A 10,873-nucleotide genomic window follows, 5' to 3' on the forward strand; every position below is an offset into this window, starting at 1 on the left:
GGATTTTTCCATTGAAGGATCTCTCTGTCAAAATGCAGATTCGTTTATGCCAAAAGAGTTTGCGGGAAAGGGTTGGTTTTGACGAATTTCTTATTCACAAGAAAGTCTTGAAGTCATCTCTCTGACATGCTCAGGTTAAAACCCTTTGCTTTTTAAGGCCAAAGCAAGTTTTCAGCTCTAACAGAGCCTCCTTTGGACAAGTGATTTTATATGGAACCAGCTACAAAGGCCTCGTTCAGGGAACTTTCTGGCCACAGTTCCACTAACAGGGATAAGGGCACAGAGGGATATTTTGTGTTGACAAAATAAGCACTTTCTTCCTTGAAAGTTGGCTGCATCATTTATTTAAGCATAGTCAATATTTAATGGAGTGCTAACATGCACATTAAATGTATTGTGAGGCCTCTTGGCCTGATGTCACAGCAGCAGGAACAGCTCCCCAGGAATCCAGGGCAGGAGTCACAGCAACCCTGCTCTGCCACACTTGAGGTGTTTCTTAGGACCATCCTGAAACACTTGTTATCTCAAGGGCAGGCATTTGGGGCTCAAGGAGGTGATAAAAGTGCCAGCTGAGCTGCTGTGAGCAGTGGTGTGAGTGCCATGGGACGGGATCCCATCACTGGGGCTTGGGGTCACTGTGGTGCTCCAACAGTGACATCTGCACAGGGAAACCTGCTCCTGGGTGCTCACCTCTGCACTGCCCCTGCTCACCTCTCCTGGGCTGCTTTTTGCTTAAAACTGCCTTTTGTGAGGTGGGGAGGGGCAGGAGGAGGGATATTCTTTAAGCTTTGACTCCCCGTGACCTCCCAGAAGCAGCGGTGGAAGAGGATCAGGGAACACCTCCAGTCTGGTTGATGATGAGCTGCTGCAGCTCTGCACCTCCCAGCACCCTCCTGCCTGCCCACCCTGGGCCTCCAGGCTGTGTTTCCCAGGGCTGCTCGTTTCCACTGGGCTCAGACTCTGCCTCAGACTCTGTTTTCTTCTCTGGTTGTTCCCTGCTGTGCTGCAGCTGATGCAGATCCCTGCTCTGCCTTTGTTGGGAAGTTTTTCCTCCTGTCCCCCTTGAAAAGGCATGTTTTGTTGACTGAGCAGGAAGCAGAGTGTTCAGCCCACAGGGGTGCTCAGACGTGGCTTACAGGAGTGCTGAGAGAGTCCAAGAGGGGATTTCAGGGATCTTGCCATCACCTATTTTGCTGCAAATACACAGATATGTGCCCTCTGCAGCCACCTCCTTTGTGCTTTATATAAACCCAGGGTCAGGACATGATGTTAACACTCAGCCAGCAGGTTTGGAAAACGTTTGGCCCTTAAGCTGTGCTTTGGAGGCCTGGATTGGGCTCATCTCCTTTGAAGAGACCTGACATCACAGCCTTTATCACCCTCTCACCCCAGGAGCCAACACCTTGCTGCCGGGGAAGATACTGAGATGCCAGATGAATGCCAGCAGCTGGGAGACTCCAAGGGACAAGTTTGCTGAGTGCCAACACACAAAAGTCCTTGGGAAGCCAGGGAGGTGACAGCAGGGATGGGTGAACCTCAAAGATGTGCCTCAGTCCTGGTCACTGGGGACATCCCAGCTGCTGGGGCTGGAAACTCCTCTCTCCTCTCGTGGCTCAGATCAGTGGATGCATCGAGGTCTGCTGACTTCACTCCTGCCATCCAGCCAGTGACACCTAAATATTTTCCTCCTTCAGGAGACAAAGGGAAGGAGGGCAGCCTGGCTCTTGTCAAGTGTGGAGCTGACAGCTTTACAGCCTCGCTGGGGAGAGCAGCTGAAAGAAAGAGCGTTAGATTTAATCTGTGCTGACAGGGGTGGGTGATGGGTATTTTTATAGTGGAGGAAATGTATCGAACAGGGGAAATTAGACCAGAAGATGATAAGGATCTGGGCCTGACAACGCCAATTAATAGATGTTTACAAATGATAAAAGCTGATAGATCAAAGCAAATGCACTCCCTTTTACTCCATGCCTCCAGATTGTTTGGAAGTGCCCCAGTTGGTGGTGGCTGTTCTGTCCCTGAGCTCAAGACACTCTCCAGCCTGTGGCTATCCCAGAGCAGCTCTGTGCTGCAGGTTTCTGCTGCAGCCAAGTGCTCCCAGTGACCACAGTGCCTGAGCACAGCATTTGGGAGTGATCAGGGAGCCTCTGAACAGGTCCTGACTCCCAGTGTTTGGGTGTGGAGGGGCATAATTCCTCTTTGTTCAACACACAGGGGATGTTTCTCTGCCTTGCACATCTCCCTGAACCCAAAAAGCCGACTAAGAAAGTGGTACAGAGGTGGTTTGTGGTGCAGAGGGAGAGATCCTGATATCCAAACATGGAGAGCCCCTGGCTGCCCATTGCTGCTCCAGGAGGGAGCTGGGCCTCCCATATATCCTGAGTTACACCCATTGGAGGATACTTAGGAAAAGATACTTGCCAGGAGAAGTGTGCTGTGATGGTGAGGTCAGTGCCACTCTGCTCCTTGGCAACCTGCACCCACTGTGGAAATGAGGACTGAATGGCCAAACTCCTTCCCTTGGTGTGCCTGCACTGCTCCTTGACTTCTGGATCATGATCCTTCATGCTCCATCCCCTCCACATGCATTTGCTCCTTGTTATTTTTGAGCTCAGTGTGCGAAACACCCCCAGGCCAAAATCCAGGTGCAGCTCTCAGGGTGCAGGCCAAACCTGCTTCCTGCAGACCCCACTGATGAGGGAATTCCCAACTCTCTTCCCCCATCTGTGCCCCACCTCACACTGCCCAGCTGGCCCTGTATTCCCATGGGGCACATCAAGCCACTCCAGGACAGACAAATCACGTCCCCAGGGAAGGAGAAGGTTCTTTCCTGAGCCTCCAGCTCCTACCACACCACACCTGGAAGCTTTGCAGGGTGCCTGTGGGGTAACCACCCCAAATCACTGCCAGCTCAGGGCAGGCTTGTCCTGCAAACAGCTGTTGCTTCCAGCAGCACAGCTCTTCCCTGAGCTCACACTGAAGGGAAACACCGTGAGGATGAAACCAGGAATAGTTTGGCACAGCCATGAGATGGAAAATCAGCGTGAGCTGCAGCTTGCAGAGGGGTTTGAACACAACCATTGCAGGTGGCAGCAGCTCCTGGGGTACAAGAGCCATCCAAAGCCCCAGGCTGGGGGCACAGTTCCTGCCCTCAGGAGGTCGAAGGCCACCTCCATCACCAGCCCAGGCACCTGGGTTGTGTTAAGCTGGACATGCAGCTTGGAGAAAGTGTGGTGCAAATCGATAGCCTGGGCCTACCAATACAGCTGGACTGGTCTGACTTACCCTGCTTCCAAGTGCTAAATTCCTTGGAAACTATATTTACCATAAGCCCAGGTAATACTTTCAAAGGTTCTCAGTGATTTAAGAACTTATATCTCACAGACTGACACCAAAATTTGGACTTCAGCACCCAGATCCACCCAAGAACACGTGTGCAATGTTAGTCTGAGCTCCTGTCTCCCAGCTTGGACTCAAAGCATATGGTTGGACCTGAGCCTAAGCATCTAAGTCCCTTAGGAAAACCAGACTTTGGCACCTAAGTCACCTAGATGGCATGTTTATATTTAACCTTGGCCAAATCTGTGGCCTGCCCACAGGTTCTCCTCCACGTGAGAATCCTCAGCAGCATCAACATTTATATTTTAAATCCAACCCTTGGACAAGGCAAAAAAATCCCCAAATCCTGAACATTACTTATATTAAAGTTCCTACAGCACTGTCTGTGGAGGAGAGGTGTTATCCCCAGGACCCTGGTCAGGTTCCAACTCAAGCAATTGCTCTCAGTCTCTAACACTTCAAACTCCCTCTCCAGTTTCTGTTTCATTGTGTTGTGTCCCTCTCTGCTTTGCCTAAGCCCTGAGATTTTATTAAATCTCTTCTAGTCATTTATAAACCTATCCCAGCTCCACCAGTGGCAGAAATGGCAGGACTTGCATTGTCCTCCCCCAGGAAAATAAATACAAAAGCATTTCCCTCTTAATGTGATCCTTTGATCTGCTCAGGTTTTACTTTTTCATTCAGAGTTGAGATTAAAATATCATGGAAAAAATATTTTGGAGGAAATATTCAGTTCAAACAAATAGATCTGCAGGAGAAGAAATTTGATGCTTGTGAAGAGGTCACCCAAAAGGATGTTGGTGATTTCATACCCTGCTAAGAACTGTCTGCCAAGGCAGCAGGAAATTTCTCACTTCAGTCTTCCCTGATAAATTAATAATAATAATAATTGATAATTATAAGGAAAATTAAAATATTCCTGTAGACAGCAGTGATTTTTTAAAAAGAGCCATTTCACATCAGAATGATCTCCTGCTTTTGTAACACCTGACAGAATCAAATCTTGATTTTCAGCCTTGTTCTCTGGGTGAGACCACCACGGCCCCACATCTGTGCTGCCAGGGGGACTGAGAGCCTGTGGAGCCCTGCCTGTGGCACGAACATCACCCACTGCTGGCCAAGAGTTCTGTCTGGGAGCTTCCCAGGAAGCTCAGCTTGGGATGGGGTACAGCCAAGGTGAGCAGGGCTTATTCCAGCCCACCTGCTGAAACCTGCTGCCAGCAGCAGGAATCTGGCTGGTTTCAACGAAAAGGTGGATGTTGATCTCATTGCAATGCCTGGCAAGTCAGTGAGCATCTCTTTATTCCCAGTTAAGTAACCCTGAAGTGACTCCCTGGTGTAAGCAGGGCACGAGATGGAGCCCAGAGTGCCCTGGGGTGACCTGCACCCACCGGCCTCACACAGGCAAGGCCTGCCAAGGGCTTTGTTAGACCTTCTCCCCGAAGGGAAGATGAATGTGGGACTCACAGGGATCCCTCCCTGCCTCCTTTGAAGGGCAATGGCATTCCTGGGATGCTTGAGAGTTGATGGTGTTGAGGGCTTTGAAGTGAAGTACTTGAGCAGTCTATTTTGACTTCCCTGGGTGACTCATGCTCAGCTCCGTATCTAAGATGGCTTTTCAGCTTCCTTTGACTGCTTTCCAAAAGCTCCATGTTTGCTCAGCCTGTAACTCTTCTGTTCAACATTCGCCCTTCCTCCTGAGGGAGGATGAACAGCTTCCTAACTCCAAAAGGGTTCAATGGTTCAGGCAGTTGTTTTTTCAAGAATAGCAGTGTCTAAAGGCATTTTTGTACCAATAGGACGAACCTTAACCCTTTGCCGAGCCCATGCAGAGCCTCAATGAGAGGCACTTGGCTGTGACACCGCAGCTGATCACATGGCAAATGGCACTGACACAGAAAAGCAGGAGCACCAGGGAGGTCTCACATCCTTTTGTCCTGATCTGGATCATAAGGGTGTGATAAGGGCTCAGAAATAACTTTGCAAAGCCCAACCAGAGCTGGAGTGATTCTGAACCCGTGCGTTGTGCCTTTCACCCAAACACCTGCAATTCCCCCTTAAATGGGCTATTTTTAGATGCTCTTTAGTTTGTGGCTCTGCAGTGGGTCAGTGCCCACCCACACTGCCCCACCCTAAAGGAGCAGGGCCCTGACTCTTTCCCAGAGGAGGGGGTTGAGATCCCAAGACTCAAATCAAGAAGAAACGCACACACACATTCACAGATACCTTCATTTTGATGTCTCCTTCTGCCATCCACACACAACCTTTTCACTAAGAGAAAATCCTTTAAAAAAAATATCCATGAGCTCTACTGCCAAACCCACCCGGCTCTGGCAGGAGCTGCTGCAAAATGGAACAACTGAGAACTTTGTTTCATTTTCATTGAAATTCCACTGCTAGGTGACAATTCCTAGAGTTGCAACAACCTCCCTGCCTGACATTTGACCCGGGAATTAGCAGTTTCCCAAATGTTTTTCTGACCCCCGGGGTTCCAAGCGCTTGTTTTGGGGGAATCAAGTCTCCCTCATTGTTCCTCGTGGTCGGTGTCCTGCGGGGAGGCACAGAGGGTGTGGTGCCTGTTGTGCCACAGGGTGCCCCGGGAAGGATGTTACAAGGATCAGAGGCCACCGTGAGGAATTCCAAGGTACAGAAACACCAGGAGCCTGACTCCAGGTTCACTGAGGAAATCTCTTCCCAGCAGGATTACCTGGCTGGCATTGGAGGCACAGCACTTTCCTACCCTCTGGAGCAGGGAGACAGGAATGGTTTCAGAATGTACCATGCCCTGCATTTGTCATTCAAGTGAGGCACAAGAATTTATGCAAATTACCACAGAATGAAGAAACCCTGGATCTGGCTGCAGGTTCCCACGTGCTGCATCTGGAGCTTGCACGGGAAGGGAATGGTCTCTTAAGCACATCCCTACGACTGACACCAGGGAACCAGAGCACTGTGTGTGCTCCATCGTGGTGTGACAGCCCCAGACCCACATCTGGGGGCTGTCACAACCTTCCAGACAGGATCAGACCCACGAGTCACACCCTCAGTGGCCCAGGCTGCTGTCTGACACAAACATCCACTGCTATCGAGCTGTGGCCTTCCCTTCTGCCACCTGGATTTATCCTTGACATAGGAAACAGTTTTAAAGGGTTTCAGGGACTTTGGGGAGCTGGATCCACTTCCCAGCTCCCACACTGGCACCACAAGGACCAGCATCAGAAAGTTCTTTTACCTGAGGCCACCAAAGGGTGCAAGTTATGCTTGTAGCTCCAGGTTTTCCTTTACTTCTCCACTGGGAAAAGGATTCCTTTTGGATTGGTGGGATGAAAGTCACAGAGAGGAGGCACCAGAACCCCAGGCCTGGAAGGAAACAGGAGCACGGAGGTGACTGAGCAGGGAAGGAGGGCTGGCTGCTCTGGGCAGTGGCAGAGAAGACTTTGCTGCCTTCATCTGTAGGAGCTGCTGAGTATCCCTTCATGCCAAGAAGCCAATGAGAGGTGAATGCTGACAGAGGTGAATGCTGAAAGAGATGCTGACGTAATTTTTATCGGCAAAGATGAAACCATGGAGAACATCCCGTCCAATTTTTGATTTCAGACAACCCCCCTCCCTTCTCCTTCCCTTCTCCCTCACTGTGCTCTCTCACCACAGAAAGTTTTGCTTCCCATCTCCTCCTGATGTGTCTCCACATCTTCTGGCTGCCCTGGGACACCTTTGTGCCAGTGAAACACGTGGAACCAAATTTTCAGGGACGGTCCCTGCCCAGGTCACCTCCACGTCCATGGGTGTGAGCACAGAGACCTCAGGTCATTCCTCTGTGCTTCTGCCACGAGGTACAGCTACTGCAGCCACTGCCTGGGAGAACCAGGCCCCTTTGTACCCTCCAATGACCTTTCCTTGGGGGCTAATTACCAGCACTGAATAGGGAATGTCTGGGATGAGGGGGGTTGTGCAGGAGTGCTGTTTCTATGGGTTTCTGTCCTCTATACAGTCCTATAAACCGAACAAAATAAGATTTCGCAGGGCATCTTGTTCACCTACTTGTCAGTAACAGGACTGTTCCCTCCCCTGCTTTGTGCCAAAAATGCTTTGCTCTTTCCTCTGAGAGAGACCAACCTCTTCCAGTGAGGCTTCAGCACTGAAAGGAATTTTCCCAGCTAGGAAAGCCTGATCTCACCCCCCATTGCCCCACGGATGGGAGCAAGCCTCATTTCCCAAAATTAAATCATTTTTTTCCCTTGACCTCCTTCCTCCCCTCAAATCTTCTCTTTTATGTTCTGCTCATCCCAAAAACAGCACACCAGGGATAACTGTCAGGAGAAGGAAATACTTCCTGTGGCTAATAGTTCAGATGATTCCTTGTCTGAAAGAGGAAAACTGTTAAACTGTGATGCCCAGAAGCATTTGGACATTTAGGCTGAGCGGCTCTGTCTTGGTTTAGACAGTGTAAGAAAGAAGAACATGAGTATTCAACAGAGAATGAAAATTGGGCCATGCATTTGCTTACACATATCACATGTACATACAGCTGGATGTATAAATCACATTCCTGGTTGCCCACCATCAGGGAGTGGGATGTTTGCATCCCTCTGTCTTATGTTCAAACTCAGACTGTTGGTTCTGAACAGCCTTCCTTTTACACCAGTTCAAGGTGCAACCTGGTTTGAGCACCCTGGTCTGGTGGGAGGTGTCCCGGCCTGTGGCAGGGGGTTGGAATGAGAAGAGCTTTAAGGTCCCTTCCAACCCAAACCATCCTGAGATTCTATGATTCTAAGATCCCACTGCCTGCCCCCACACCTTATGCTTTGCATAACCTCCTGTAGTGGTTTGCTTGCTGAGAATTACACAGTTCACCACCCAGGGGCATCTCCTCTCTGCTGGTGCTCTGAGCAAGGGGAAATAGAGGGGCCTTGCTCAGTTTTAGGCTCAGAAGCTGTCCCTCCTCTCCTGGAGACCCCAGTGGCTCATTAGTGAACCCCTGTTCCTGCCCCCATTATTCCAAAGGCTCCCTTGGAGCCCTGGTGATCCCCCATCAGATGGTTCCTGTGACTGCACCCCCAAGCCCTCCCTGTCTCAGTCCCCTGGGAGGTGACATTTCACACCCCTTCACGTCCCAGCACTGTTCCTCTGCTCTTTCCAGGATTCATGGCAGAAGTTAAATAATCAATTCTGCCACAGTGAGACTGGGACATGGGAAGGAAAGGAGCCAGGTATGATTAATAATCCTTTTCCCGGAGGCCTTTGAGGGAATCCCAGAACTGCAAACTTCATGGCCAAGCTACAAGACATCCAAGATGAGTCATTCCCTGGAGTTCTCTGAGCCACATTAAAACCTTAGTTACAAGCTTAGGTTTGGAGACACATGGCAGCTGCTTGAAAGGAAAAAGGCATCACCTCCATGGGAACAGTGACTCGCTGACCCTTCCCCAGGACAGATCCCTTCAGCTCCAAAAACCTCAGGTGACACCCACACCTCGGCACCTCCGCCCCCCTCTCTCCACCCTCCTGACACCTCACTTGAGCAGGGCTTGCAAAGGGGACGTGCACCTCACAAACAAAAGTCAAGGGAAGGCAGGATGCGGCTTGAATGGCATTCCTGCGTTTCCATATTTCCAGATTTTGGGCCCTGTGTGGAGAGCACGATCCCTCCTCCACGTCCTGCTCCCGCCCGTGTCCCTTTTCACGCCGGCGAGATTTGTTGCAGGATAATTCTCAGCGACCATCTCCCCACAACAAAGCTGCCCCCTTTAGATGTGGGCAGATGATATAGCAAATGGGTGGTTCAGGCTGATTTCATGAGGCCTAATAAATCTTCAGTAAATTAAAACTCATCCCCCTTTCCTCCCCTCCCAGGGGCCTTTGTCTTGCTAATACACATTAAGCCCTGCCTGGCTACACACTTTGAGGCGTTTCGGAGGTGAGGTCTGTACAAAGCTGCAGATGTGGGAGCTTTAAAGGACCTTTGGCCCCGGTGTTACCCATTAACATCAGCCATGCCAACGCAAGAATCTCACCATGGTTCTCTCCCCTCAAAAGGGCTCCCAAGTAACAACCTCGCCTTTTGAGGGGGGGAGAGAAAGAAAAGAACAGAAGGAATGAGCAAGGGAGAATGAGAGAGGGACCTTCCAAAAGAGGTGTTCCTTGTAAGGCTAATTTTGTCCCTAAATCATTGTCTGGGGCTGGTTGCTAGTTAGAAATTGCTTCAGAAATTGGTGCACCTCTTTCAAGGCAGGCAGTGCTGACACTCCCAGCACCATTTGTGATGTATGATTCATCTCCCTCGTCCCCACTGACCGTTTCCACCCTGACCTTCCTAGTTTCAGACCTTGGAATAAAGAGCCCTAATGCAGTCCCATATTCAAAGAGCCACTTTTGTCCCATATTCAGGTTTTTATTCCTGTTCAGATGTTCTCTATGCTTTCCACCCCTCTTTAGAAATCAAAATCAAGCTGTCACCCGGGCTGGAAACAAAGTGACAGGCCAAAAATATCTCTGGGAGGGGAATGGCCCTTCTGGAGTCTCCCCTTTTGCCCCAGTGTCTTCTGTTAGCCTTCCACTTGGAGTATGTTGGTGCCCTAAGCACTTGCATCCCTTACCCAGCACAAGGGAAAATGCTGCCAGGAAAGCCATAATTATGAACCTGCCTCTTTCCAGTGGGCAAAGAGTTGAAACAAAGCTTCAGGGATGTGAACAATGAGCTTCTCTGTTCGGTGCCTTCACCGAGGTGCTTTCAGGTGTGATTCAAACAAGAAGTAACAGCTCCTCTCCCCGGGTTTCTCGGCAGAGGCTTCACCTTCCATCCCTTCAAGCACTTTGGCTAAAATGTAAAGAGAAACTCTGTGGCCCTATGTGGGTGCTTTAGAAGTTGTAAGGTGTGATGAATGAGCTCTAAAAAACACAGATCAAGAGGAAGATAGCAGGGATGAAAGGACAGGCAGTTAGATCAGACCAGACATCCTGGGATGAAAGGAAAGGTGAATGGGTAGCCAGATTAGACAGTTACGGTAAGTGGAAGGCAGGAAATCCAAACTTGTAGGTGTTTATCCTAAACTCCAGATCTGCACCTGTACAGGCTGCTCCCTTCCTTCATTTTTATTCAGAACTTTCATAAGCAAATTTCCCCTCCCGATCAGGAGGTGCCCCTGGCACAGGGGCCGCGAGCATCAAAGAGACACGAGACAAACTGACCAACCAACCTCAGTTAGAGCCTTTGTGTTTTGCGTTTGTTTTTTTTTTTAATCTCAAAGGAAAGCTTAGATCTCCACTCTTTTTAAATTTTTTGGCCCAAAGCACGGCTCAGTTCTCGTTTTATCAGGCTGGCTTTGTCCGTCCCAGCGAGGAGGGACCGCGCACTTTGAACAGGCGACAGCGTCTCGGGCTCGGGAGGATTAGGGACGGGTTTATCTCTGGAGCGTGGAGCTTGTTAAACCTGGACTGTGGCTGGAGGCAAAGGCTGGAGCATTCCCTGTCCAATCAGATAACCATGATCACCTCTCACTCTGCTCCTGAGCCAGCCCGAAACCCGGCGGTGTCA

General features: G+C 50.1%; 1 long non-coding RNA gene across 1 annotated transcript; it reads left to right on the forward strand.

The window, feature by feature from the left end:
* The first annotated feature begins 450 nt into the window (after window positions 1–450).
* Window positions 451–1,944, forward strand: LOC108508790. The gene is made up of 2 exons (XR_001878508.1): window positions 451–591; window positions 1,393–1,944. It is a non-coding gene; the product is annotated as an uncharacterized LOC108508790 (long non-coding RNA).
* The last annotated feature ends 8,929 nt before the right edge of the window (window positions 1,945–10,873 follow it).

This window comes from Lepidothrix coronata, unplaced genomic scaffold (assembly GCF_001604755.1).
Source record: "Lepidothrix coronata isolate B3197 unplaced genomic scaffold, Lepidothrix_coronata-1.0 Scaffold315, whole genome shotgun sequence".
Classification (NCBI taxonomy): domain Eukaryota; kingdom Metazoa; phylum Chordata; class Aves; order Passeriformes; family Pipridae; genus Lepidothrix; species Lepidothrix coronata.